The following is a 12874-nucleotide window of genomic DNA, read 5'->3' as shown; positions in this document are numbered from 1 at the left end:
CTCTCTACAACTGCCTGAAAGGAGGTTGCAGAGAGGTGGGTGTTGGTCTCTTCTCCCATGTAACTAGCGATAGAACAAGAGGAAATGGCCTCAAGTTGCGCCTGGGGAGGTTCAGGCTGGATATTAGGAAAAATGTCTTTACTGAGAGAGTGGTGAAGCACTGGCAGAGGCTGCCCAGGGAGGTGGTGGAGTCACCATCACTGGAGGTGTTCAAGGAACGTGTGGACGTGGCACTGTGGGACATGGTTTAGTGGGCATGGGGGGGTTGGGTTGGTGGTTGGATGTGATGATCTTACAGGTCTTTTCCAACCTTAGTGATTCTGTGATTGTGTGGTTCTGGGAGAGGTGGACCATGACATTTAGGAGGTGAGAGATGGCCAGCCCCATTTCCTGCTGTGGTCCCCAGCAAGAAAGGGGTGATGGAGGGAGCAGCAGAATTGCTGAATGCCCTTCAGATGCTGGTGTGTTAGCTGCCTTCCAAAGGAGATGAATGAAGAGTGAGCTGCCAGGGGCCTCCAGCCAGGGAGACGATGAGGCTGCTGCGCTGCCTTGGTGCAGAACATGCCAATTCTGGATGAAAACGAAGAGTTTCCAGCAGCTGTGGTCAGTAACCTGTCCCTTCCTCAGGGCACCTCGTGCCGTGCCAGGGTATGTTTGTCTGGGGAGGTGGATCTGGGACGTGGGAGATGATGGGCGTAGGAACAGATGCTCTCTGAGACCCATGTGGCATGAAAGGGACTGGACCCCTGAGCCAGCGTCAGCTTGGACGGGGAATGAAGCACAGGGGCCTTGAAATAGAGGGTAGCTTAGAAACCTCAAGAGAAGGAGTTGGACCTGAAGGGCAAAGGATTTATGGAGGCCTTAAAATATCAGAGCCCCCAAAGTATTACTCTAGATACGTTGGCCCAGATTTATTGAGGGCAAAACGCCTTTGATGCCACGCTGCTGAGAAACGTCATCTGCACCTGGATCCAGCCTCAGGGAGCTGCACCAAAGCCGGGGCGTGCTGTGGAGGCACAGGTTACACTGCAATTTCTGTAAAAAAATTCAGATAGTCCCAGCTGGGTCTTCCCTGGTGATTTCCAAGTCACAGGCAGTGTACAAGAGAATGCCTGCAAAGGAAGGGGAGAAGGGCAAGGACGGGGCTGAGCGCTGCATTTGGAGTTGGGAAATTCCCCGGATCTAGCCAGAGTTTATTTTCTTTTCAGGTTGGGTTTTTATCTGGAGTGTAGCTGCTTTAACAAAGTATATTATGTGAGGAATATAGAGGTGGAAAGAGACTTTTTCTTGGCTTTAAGGCCTCGACTTAGAAGGGACAAGCTAACAGGAGCTCCAGCTGGCCAGCTAGAGTGAACGTCAAACTGCTACTGACCACCACGCCATGGCCATGGGTGAAGATAAGGTCAAATGCAGCTGAAGCTATTTCTTCTGTCTGTCCCTAGGTATAGACACAAAAGAAAATAGCAGGCGCTTTTCACAGAATCACAGAATCATTAAGGTTGGAAAAGACCTGTAAAATCATCAAGTCCAACCATCACCCCAACCCCACCATGCCCACTAAACCACGTCCCGCAGTGCCACATCTACACGTCTTTTGAACGCCTCCAGTGATGGTGACTCCAGCTATCCTAATGAGCACTCCTGTCAGTGCATTTGTTTCCTTCCGTGAGAAGCAGCCTGCATCTCCTGCAACGAGTCACCGCAGCGCCATCAAGCAGAAAGCAGGGACTGTGCCGTGAAGAAACGGTGGGAGGGAAGGGATGGCCTGAAGGAGGGGGAAACCACATCTGGAAGCTCTGCTGTGCGGGGCCGTCTGTGCCCAGAGGCAGCTGGGAGCAGGGGGTTGGTATCTCCGAGGTCTTTGTGTGATAGACCCCGGTCAAAGCCAGCAGGAAAGATGTATTTGCCCAGGAGCCCCACGTCGGTGTCAGCCCAGATTTCGGACCTTGCGAGATCTCCCTGTCTTGACTCGTTTGCGTTCCCTACAATTTGAGTCTGGTGTTCCTTTTTCTCTTAGAGATGGGCAACTTGAAATACGCTCAATATTTTGGAAGCACCAGGTCGGCAGCAGTGTCTTTGCAGGCCGGGGGGACTCCGCGTGTTCGGGGGGCTGTTGCAGGTGGGAAGTCTCATCTCAGCAGCACGTCTCTGTGTCACGGACGGTCCCTGGGCGATGCAACCCATGTGGGTGGATGTCTGGCTGTAATTGGGGCACCATCAAGTTGCCATGTGTTTTTCAAGTCCGAGCCACACCTGTAGGCCCCCCTTCCCTGTCACCTGGACAAGCCGAAGTAAAATACATCAGTGCCAAAAGTTTGCTCTGTTACGAAACTCCACCGGGTCCCTTTGCTTCCACCCTCGCACCAGCAAACCCTCAGCTCCTCCCTGGCAAGGGCGCAGCGAACTGCATCCCGTGGTGGTCATGAGGAGAAAGTGTTATTCTTGCCAATCCTTTCCAAGTTCTCTTTTTTTTTTTTTTTTTGATGTTAAACTGTTCATTTTCAGATTTTGAGTCACAATATTTCTCCAAGCGAAAGGCCACGAGTTTGGAAAGAATCCAGTTTATTCCTTTGAAATTCTTCACCATCACTTCAGCATGAAAGAGCCAAACCACGCTGGTACCTGCTGCCAACGCGGATGGGGGAATGGCCCTGACATCTCCGTGCCCCTGTGCCGAGGGCGCTCGCTGGCACCCTTCAAAGCCTCCCGCCAGGCGCTCGGGGTGTCCCCCGAAACGTGGGGATCAGAGAGCAAGTCTCCAGGCCAGGAAGGGGCATTAAAGGCTGCGTGAAGCCACCAGACAGAGCCAAACGGAAATATTTTCATCAACATAGCCCTAAGGTGCGGTTATGCAAAGAGTTGAATGGAGATGTTACCCTTACTTGCTCGGTTTCCCATGGCTGGTATAAAACTGAGGATAAACCTAGGTTTGAATTTTTGGGGCCTCTGAGTTTCTTTAGCCTCAGACCCTGCAGAAAGGCCAAGCTTTGGTTTTGCCAAAGTTTCCCATTCATCTCCCAACAGGAGGAGGTTACTGGATTTGGGAAAAACAGTTTCTCCACGCTGTTCCTCTACAGTTTGAGCCAAGTGCTTCGACAGCAATGACTCGGGGACGGAAGGATTCCCGTGAGAGCTGGCAACTGCATTATCTTCTTCTAAAAATAACTTCCAACAAAACATAAAACCTCTCTGAAATAACCCATCTGAAAGAGCAGGATCCAATTTCGGGCTTTCTGGAGGCCGCAGCTCGGCTTTCGGCTGCAGCACGGGCCGCGGGTTGCAGCTAAAGGGTAGGAATTAGAGCGGTGCTGCCTTCGGTCCCCGGGTGAGGCATCCTTCCTCGAAGCAACGCTGGCGAGGAGACGAGCTTCGAGAAAGCCGCTGTGTTAAGAGGGCTCTGCTGGGAGGGAGGGCAACTGAGAGCATCCTCTGCCGCACCGTCTGTAGGTGCGAGCGACGGGGGAAATGGGAAGGGGAAAAATAGGGGGTTGGCAGGAAGGTGGATGGACTTTCTGTTGTGGTCGCACCCCTGCAGAGCAGCCGTGGTTACGAGCATCCCGGTGTCTCCCGCCACTCCGGCCGTGGCTCCGAGCATCCTCGCGCTGGGAAGAGCCGCGGGCCGCCCGGCGTGACTGGTGGGTGGCTCACGCATCCCTCCTCGAGCGCTGCCAAAGTTTATTCCGCTCTTTGGGACTGCAAAGTGGCTCCTGAAGTTGGTTGGTTTTTTTCTTCTCAGGGAGGAAAAAAATAATTCACTTCCCCCTCCGCCTTCCCCGAGCGTGTTTAATCATTTGCCAGTTAGTCATATTCCTAAGAAAAGCAAATGTTGCGTGACGGTGAGTGACAGCTCCTGAAGAAGTGGCACTAATTATATCTCGGCACTGAAAATAATAACATGCCAGGCTGGCGAATCTTGCGGGGAGGGAGCCGGTTCTCCTCCAAGCGCTCGTGCAAGTGGCTGGGATGCCCCAAAATCACCGAGCAGCCGCTCTCCTGGCCCGCAGACCCCTCCTCCACCTCTCCGCTGTAGGTTTAGGGATGATTAACGCCGTCTTGCTTTGGGTTTCATCCCATCCGTTTCCACCCTGATTTTCCACCAAGCCTGGCAGGAAGTGTTTAGGAAGGTTTTCCTTCGACTTGTACATCTTTGATGGATCCAAAGTGCCGCTCGCCCCCTCGGCAGCCAACGCTCCCCGAGTCAGCACCGTCAGCTCCTGCCTTCCCCGGCGCTGCTCAAGCGGCATCGCCTCTTCCTCGGGTGCTGGGAGAAGCTGGGCATTTTCTTTTTCTCCTGTTGCCCTCGCTGCAGCGTCACTCAGGGCTCTCACAAAAGCCGTCGGCAGCCTCTGCAGAGCTGCCGGTGAGACAGGAGCAGGAGACGGAGGGATGAGCTGGATGGTCTGGCTGGGGGATGTCCAGCCGGCTCTTGTTGTGTATTAACTCGCTTTTATTTATCCTGCTGAGCGGGTTGCACTGCCGAGACACAGCCCTGCTCTCCTGCCGGGGTTTTGTCCCTTGCCGGGGCATCTGGGGTAGCCAAAACACCCCGTTTTGGGGACGTTTCTCCCAAGGTGCTCCCTCCCGTCCCCCGTGGCTGGGCAGCAGGGGCCGGGGGCCAGCACCCATCCCACTGCAGGACACGGGGAAGGTGAGGACTTGGCACCGGACTGTGTCACACTCCATGTGCTGCCATGGGTGCCAGGGTCACACTCGCCTTGAAAGGTTTCGAGGATGAAAATACTGTAATTCGGGGGAAAATATATGCCCCTGGTTTTGTCTGGTCGTGTAAATGCAGCGGCAGGGAGGACAGGGCTCCTTGGGATGCCTTGGGGTGCCTCTGCCGTGGCTGCCAGACCAGCACGGGGACGTGCCCGAGCTGCCGGGTGCGTGTCCAGCCTGCGAGGCACGGCTCCAAATCCGAAACAGCCCCAAAGGGCTGAGCCAGGCTGCCGTGGTGGGGCTCCTGCCGAGTCCTGGGTTCGCAGGGCAGCCTTGGCCCCACCTTTCACGGCTGCTCCGCAAACAAACGCTCACTGCCATCCGCGTCCCCTCCCCTTCTGCACTCACTCAGGGTTTTGGCTGAGGCACCAGGTAATGCCGCAGCATCCATCTAGCACCCGGACTGTGCACCGAGTAGCAGCTCTGACCCTCGTCAGAGCGTTCACCTCCCTGTTTCCAGTTAAACAGAGACAGGCAATCCAAACACTCTGTGCCTTGGGGCTAAATCCCCCGTATTTCTCTGAATTTGCAATGCGCCAGGGCTGGGGGTCTGGTCCCCAACCCCAGCGCAGCACCTGCGAGCGCAGGAGGATGCGGGGATGCTCCCCGGAGAGCACGGGCTGCTCCCAAGGACCGGGATCAGGGCTGGGTTTATTTTTCCCAATGTATCAGCGGTGTTTTTCCTGGATGGGGTTTTGTTTTCTTAAAAAGCCAAGCAGCTAAAAATAGCCCTCTGCTCGCTCGCCTGCGGTGTCCCGGCGTGAAGCCGGCACAGGCTGCGTGCGGGGCCGACCTTCAGAGCCGCAGCTCCAGCCGCGGGAGCGCGGCTGCCTCCTGCTTCCACCTCTGCGAGCTGCCTCCTGTGCTCGGCTATTTAAAGAAGCTATTTTGCCTCTTGTGTGTCTCAAGAAACACCCGATGGGGAAAGCAGAGGGATTTTTTTCCTCGCTGCAACAGCCACCCGGCCACAGATGATCCCAAACTCAGGGATTTTGGATCAGATTTAATTATGCACGGGGCTTTAATGATCATTTAGTTGCGTGGCCATCCAGCATCTCCCCTGCCCCACAGGGACAGAGGAGGATGTGGCCATGGCTGTCCCCTCTGGGGTCATGGACCGTGGGGTGCAGAGACCCAGTGGGGCAGGATTTGAGGGTGAGGGACTCGCTGAGGCAGGATCTGGGGGGTTGGGACTCGACAAGGTGCGATTTGGCGGGGCAGAGACTCAACGAGGCAGGATTTGGGACACAGGGACCCAACAGGGCAGGATTTGGGGGACTCAGGCACCCAAGGAGGCAGATCTGGGGACAGACACCCCGTCAAGCAGACGGGGAAGTGCCTATCCCTTCCCAAAAGACAGAGTTTGGGGCTCTGCGGCACAGTTTCAGCCACAGCAGCCCCTGGCCCTGGGGACAGCGGGGTCTGCAGAGGAGGAGCAGGGATGCAGGAGTGGGACCGCACTGGGCTGAGTTAAGGGGATTCACCTGCATCCTCCTCCCCGAGGCGTCTGAAAACGTTGCAGGGGGTTGTGTGTAGCACCAAGGTACATATAGCGCATAAAACATAAAAATGACCTTGACGCTGGTTTCTGCAGCTGGGACAGCAGGTAGCTGCTCCGGCACGGGGCCACCCGTGTGGGTTTCACGAGGACAAACCCCACTGGGGCTGCCGGCACTGGGTGCTGGGTGCTGCGGGGTGCCCGGCGCTGCTGCCCGCAGGCGGCTCTGCAGCTCACCCCCAGCCCTTGCTCTCCACTGTCATCTCTGCAGCAGTTTTCACCCGCGTAAACTGTGCCTGGAAATAAATAAATCGTGGGCTCCAGGCTGCTGCACTGCTGTGACGCCGGCTGAGTCTCTTCCTGCCTCCTTAATACCTCCAGGTTGTATCTGCTGGGTCAGAGGCAGCAAGTGTGGGAGGAATGGGGTGTCTCCCCAGCAAAGGGGATGTCCCAGGTTTGCCCCTCGTACCCCCATCACTTGGTGCCGGTGGGATGGGTGTCCCCCCATGCGAGGCGGTCGTGCCCAGGCTGGGCATCGCGGGCAGGGACGGTCGGACCCAGGTCCCCGCTGAGCCTCGGACGAAGTGGAGCAGCATCCATCCCTGCTCCCAGACGCTGGCAGCCGTATCGCACCAGCAGCATCACCAGGTCCCCGAGCCGCCGAGCCACCCGTGAGTCATGCTGCAGCTCAGCACATGCCGCCGTCCCCATCAGCCTGTTTGCAAACAAACAGAGATGCTGAGAGCTGCCGCTTGGGAAGTGGCACGGCGGGACCCGGTGAGGGTGGGGGCCCCAGCAAGCCCCCGCAGCGGCTGTGCAGGGTTTGGGGTCTCTGCCCAAAGCCGGAGCCAGAGCCCCATGGACCAACGTTCCGAGGACAACAGCAAAATGTGGGTGCCTGCGCTGGTTCCCGCATTGCACCCGGGAGTGAGATGGGTTGGGCAGACTGGGCTGGAGTGCTCGAAGCGCAGAGCCGCATCGCTGCGCCTGTGGGGCCATTGCTTTACCAAATGTGGTTTTTCCCCATTGCATCTCCTCCAGTGACAGCCACTCCCTGAAATGTCCCCGTTCCCGGAGCTGCTCCAGTTGTGTTAGAGGTTTTCTTGCATGGAGGAAAGCCGTGGGACCCACAAGGCTTGTGCCAAGCGGCCGATGGAGCAGAGGGGGCTGTGGCCCGGTAATTCCCCCTCCAAGGCCACAGCGTTGCCAGCATGAATAACTCCCAAAACTCTTGGGGAGCTTGCGGGGTCGGGCTCGGTGGGGCCACAGCTGCTTGGAGAGCACAGAGACGGTGGGAGAGAGCCTTCCCCAGCACTGTTGACGCAACCATGGCATCAGAGCACCCAAAAATGTGCTCTTCTGCAACGCCTTGAGCGCTGCCCACCAAAGAGGTGACAGGCGGGCTGGTGCCCGGGAGGTTCGGGTCTCCCCCGGTGCCATCCTCCTTTTATTTTTCCCACCTTTTATTTTTCATGGTGGGATTTGTGAAGGGGAAAGGATACTCCTTTCTGAAACCCAGCGCTGCTGGGAGCCCCTTAAGGAGCTCGTCAAACCCCGCTCCTGCGGGAGAGAACAAGTACGAACCTTTTTGGAGAGCACGGCTGAAGGCTGGAGGTTTCTCCCCTCTCTCCTCCCCACCGTCAAGAGGCACCAAATTCTCCTGATCCAGAGGGAAAAAGTGTGAGCGGGCAAGCTGCATCCCCGGCAGGAGTAGCAGAGCTAAATATAGCCCGTTTACACAAAACGAGAGCGTTGCGGTGAAACGGCATCGATGAACACTGTGGTGGTAATTAGCGGTTCCCTAATGAAGAGCTGGGAAAGCAGGGAGTGTCCCGGGGGGAGAGCGGCGCCTCTGCCGAGCATCGTGCAGATGCTGGGGGGTTACTGATGGTGGTGGGGCTCTGCAGGGATGGACCTGGCAGAATTCCCCCCCCCATCCCCTGTCGAAGTGGCCGGAAGCCTCCTCTGGGACCGGATCGGGGAATAAATCCCCCAGTCTGGCACGAGAGAGAAGAAGGTGATGGAAAGGGTGGAGGGACCGAGCGGGCGCCCCTGGGAGGTGTCCGACTGCGGGACAGGGATGCCCCACAGCGATGAAACCCAGCAGGGAGAAAGGCTGGCAAACACCGAGCCGGGAGGAGATGGGTCCCGGCGACCTCGGCGGCTGGCCTCGGTGACCCAGTGGCCTCATTTCTAAAGGTGACAAACAGCCGCAGCTCCCCCGGTGCTGCCAGCGTCTCACCGTTGCAAATCAGGGCACTGGCCGCGTTGCAGAGGGATCAGCCCTGGCATTCCCAGGAGCCACAGTTTTTTCTAGGATATAGAGAAACAGCTTAAGGAGGGATGGGTATTTAACGAGCCAGTGGCGGGGAGCTCATGGGTGTCTCCTTCCATCACCCCAAAGCCATTGCAGTCCCTGCAGCTCCCAGTTTCCCCGTGGTACCCAAGCCCGACGTCGAGCATCACGGTCACCCGTATCCCTCCCTCGTCCCCTCCACCTCCCAGCCCTGTGATGTCCCCAGACTCGAGGTTGTCCCACTCTCAGGGTCCTGCCCAGGCAGCCCTGCAGCCCCATGGCTGGGGAAAGAGCCTGGCACATCCAACTGTGGAAAAGTTACTCTGAAGGGGAGTTCGGCCTGGAATTGTTTGGGGTTGTGTTTTCTCCATCACAAGCAGTGATTAGGGTAATGAAGGGATCCTCTCCCCTCTGCTGCCATCCCTATAGCAACCAGCAGCCTCTTCCCGTTAAATAAGTGACTCATCAAACATGATTACACTGATATCAGGGAAGAAGATCGTGACTTCTAGCTCTGACAAGTGAGCTGACCTTTCAGGAGAAAAAAAATAATAAAAAAAAAGGAAATAGCTCAAAACTGGATGGGAAGGTGCAGGTGCAGTCCCACGTCTCATCCTCCCCACCCGTCCCGCCGCCCTTGCCCTGCTTGGGGACGCCCAGGTGGTAAATAAAGCTAGATTGGATGCAAACAGTCTCCGCGCTGCGAAGTGTAAATCCCCCGCGGCTCTCCATCGGCAGTGGGAGGCAGGGTCCACGGTGGGCAGCCGGCCGGCACCGGTGCCAGGGCTCCCTGTGGCGTGCGGGACCCGCAGCTCAGTCCTGGCTGAGCACGGGGTGATGTGTCCCTGGGGCGCTGGTGAGGCCGTACCTCGAATCCTGTGTTCAGTTCTGGGCCCCTCACTACAAGAAGGACACTGAGGTGCTGGAGCGTGTCCAGAGAAGGGCGACGGAGCTGGTGAGGGGTCTGGAGCACAGTCTGATGAGGAGCGGCTGAGGGAGCTGGGGTTGTTCAGTCTGGAGAAGAGGAGGATGACGGGAGACCTCATCGCTCTCTACAACTGCCTGAAAGGGGGTTGTGGTGAGGTGGGTGTTGGTCTCTTCTCCCAAGTGACAAGTGATAGGACAAGAGGAAATGGCCTCAAGTTGCGCCAGGGGATGTTCAGGCTGGATATTAGGAAAAATTTCTTTCCTGAGAGAGCGGTGGAGCACTGGCAGAGGCTGCCCAGGGAGGTGGTGGAGTCACCATCACTGGAGGTGTTCAAGGAACGTGTGGACGTGGCACTGCGGGACATGGTTTAGTGGGCATGGTGGGGTTGGGTTGGTGGTTGGACTTGATGATCTTACAGGTCTTTTCCAACCTTAATGACTCTGTGATTCTGTGACCCGTGCTGTGCACCCTGCTTCTGTCCATGCCATCATCATGGTTCTGTCCGTGCCGTACATCATCCTTTGGCACATGCCAGGGAAACTGCTGCTCTGCTCCCAGGAACTCCCACCAAGACCTCCCCAATCCCTTCAAATTTGGCAGTTTTAAAGTATTTGGAGGGTCTTTCCCCACTGCTAGCTTTCTACTTTCTCACTCCTTCTGCCAAGTGTCTTTCTGTCATAAATTCAGCCATGGGAGTCCTGCGGGGACGATGTTTCTCAGCCAAGCGACATCCAGCATCGCTGCGGGGAGAGGCACGGCACAGCTCTGGGGTAAAGTCCCCACGGCAGAGGGAGATCCTTTTGGAATAGAGGTCCTTCCTGGTTGAAACCCCAGCCCAGAGGACGGAGCAGCCAGGTTCCCAGTATATTTAGCGGCTCTCCGCTCCGGCTGGGTGTTCGCGCTCCTGGAAATTACCCTGGGAAAATTCCCCCCTACTGAGACACAGCCCTGGGCAGCGGTGCCAAAGGAGAAAACGCAATGCCCAGAGGGGGAAAAATACCTCCACGCACCCAAAATCCAGGTGCGTACGGCTCAGACCAAAGGTTGGGATGAGACCCCGGTTGCCGGCAAACCCGGTGCCTGCAGTGGCCGTGGCCTGCAGCGATGCTGCCTGCAAACGCCGTCCCGCGCCCAGGGAAAGCCAGGAAGCCTTCACCGCTCCTACTGAAATACTCAGAGGCAGGAATAGCATCGCCTGCGTAATTGATGGGGCGAGGACTTCGCGCCTGTGCCCTGAGCTGGGGGAGCAACCGAGCCCATTGACTGCAGGGGGCTGAAATCTGCCTTTTCCATGTTGTTTCTGTTACTAAGAAATTTCGGGGCAGCTGGGCATTTTTAGCTCCTTTTGGGCCCCATCCTGCCGGGCTGGGCAGGGCTCTGGCTCGGCACGCAGGCAGCGGGAGGGCAGGGGGAGGCAGCATCTCATGGGAGCCCATGGGGCTGCTCCTGTCGGCTCCTGGCACTTGGCTTTACCTGGTTATAACTCTCCCTAACTCAAGCTGAATTTTTTCCAAGCCAAGCGCTTCCTTTACATGAGTTATTTCACGTACCAGCAAGCAGCTGTGACCTTTTCCCGACGAAGTCCTAGCCCACCCCACGTTTCAGACCAAGGCTCTGGAGCTGGGCAATGAGGTCCCCAGCCTAATTACAGGGAATGTGCCTGTGCTCGGGAGATGCTCGGAGGGGAGCCCGGCGCCGTGACTCCACGTAGGATCCTGTTTAAATGTCAGAAGCCAGAGTTAAAATCAATAAATAGAGAGGACAGGCTGTGCTTGGGCGAGGGGGTGTCGGAGCTGCCTTTTGCTCCACTTCAAAGCTGAGAACTTGTTCCCCGGGTTTTATGAAACCCGACGTCCTTCCTGCCCAGCGGGAAAGGAACTGGGGAGGCTGGAGGTCCTTTGAGCGCTGCCGCGGGGGGCTTTTCCCCGCTGGGTGGGCTGCCTAACCCCCCTGCCGTGCCGGCGCGTCGGGAGGGATCAGCATGGGGGTTTAGCGCTTGCAATGGAGCAACAAACCCATCCCCGCCGGCATGCGGTGGCTGCAGATTTCTTTCGGCGTTGAGGTATTGCCGGCTCCAGGGCAGCCGCCGGCTTTTCTGCGTGGATCTGGGACCTTCCTGGTCCTCAGACCTGCGTCCCTGCCGGGGCTCTGGGGTTATGTGGTGGCCGCAGCGCGGGAGCAGCTACCGAGCTCCTCCGGAGCAGCTCGCTCCAAGCCTGGCTTTGGAAAGCTCACGCTGGTGGCAGCAGGTGGCCGGGAGACCGGCGGGGAGGGAAGGCTGCCCTGTGCTCCGCTGCAAAAAGACTCCAGATTTTTTTTTTTTTAAAGAATCTTCCTTATTTTGCCCCTTCCAAAACCCCAGAAAACCTTCCTTACCTCTGGGCCATGTCAGGTAACTTAGGTTATTGGTAATTATTAATTATCACAATCATTTGCCCTAATATTTTGCCTTGCATCCTGCACGCTCCCAGTGTTCCCTATGGCTTGATGAATCGCGGCGTAGGGGAAACACAGGCACTCCTGCTGCGGTTGCCAGCCGGAGCACCAAATACAGCCTGGGAGAAGGAGGAAAACACAGTGCAAAACCCCTTTGTTTCAGAAAAAACGCCTTGCCCCCGAAGCCCTGCTCGCCAGAGCTGAGCTGACATATGGTGACACGGTGCCTGCCAGCCAAGGTGCTCCAAAACGTGTTCTTCTGGCTCAGGCAAGCGGTGGAGCTTGAGGACTTGGAGCAAATTCATTCGGGTGGGAATGATACTGCTGAAGGGAGGAGGAAAAATCCTCCCCCTGGTTTGGCCTGTGTTTGCTGGGAATCGGGAGAAGTCAGAGCAAGCCTTCAAATCACGCAGGGCTGCTCCTTCCCTCCTGGCACAGCTTGGCGTTGCCCCCGCTCATCCGTCCTGGGGCTCCTGTCCCCGTGCATGTGCCATTTGGGTCCCGTCCCCGTGCCTGCACCAGTGGGGTCCTGTCCCTGTGCAGGTGGCAATAGGGTCCTGTCCCCGTGCAGGTGCCGGTGGCATGCAGGGATGCAGGCTGTCCTCGAGCAGGGGTGGCCCTGGAAGCACGGACCTGCCGCTGGAGCGTGGCTGAGCCCAGCCCCAACGATGGGAACCCCAACGATGGGAAACCCAATGACGGGAACCCCAACGATGGGAACCCCAACGATGGGAAACCCAATGATGGGAACCCCAACGATGGGAAACCGAACGACAGGAACCCCAATGATGGGAACCCCAATGATGGGAAACCCAATGATGGGAACCCCAACAACAGGAACCCCAATGACGGGAACACCAACAATGGGAACCCCAGCAATGGGAACCTCAATGATGGGAAACCCAACGATGGGAACCCCAACAATGGGAAACCCAGCGATGGGAACACCAACGACGGGAAACCCAGCGATGGGAACCCCAACGACGGGAACACCAAT

The sequence above is a fragment of the Gavia stellata genome, chromosome 14 (genome assembly GCF_030936135.1).
Source record: "Gavia stellata isolate bGavSte3 chromosome 14, bGavSte3.hap2, whole genome shotgun sequence".
NCBI classification, from domain to species: Eukaryota; Metazoa; Chordata; class Aves; order Gaviiformes; family Gaviidae; genus Gavia; species Gavia stellata.
Note: the sequence above shows the minus strand (reverse complement) of the source record.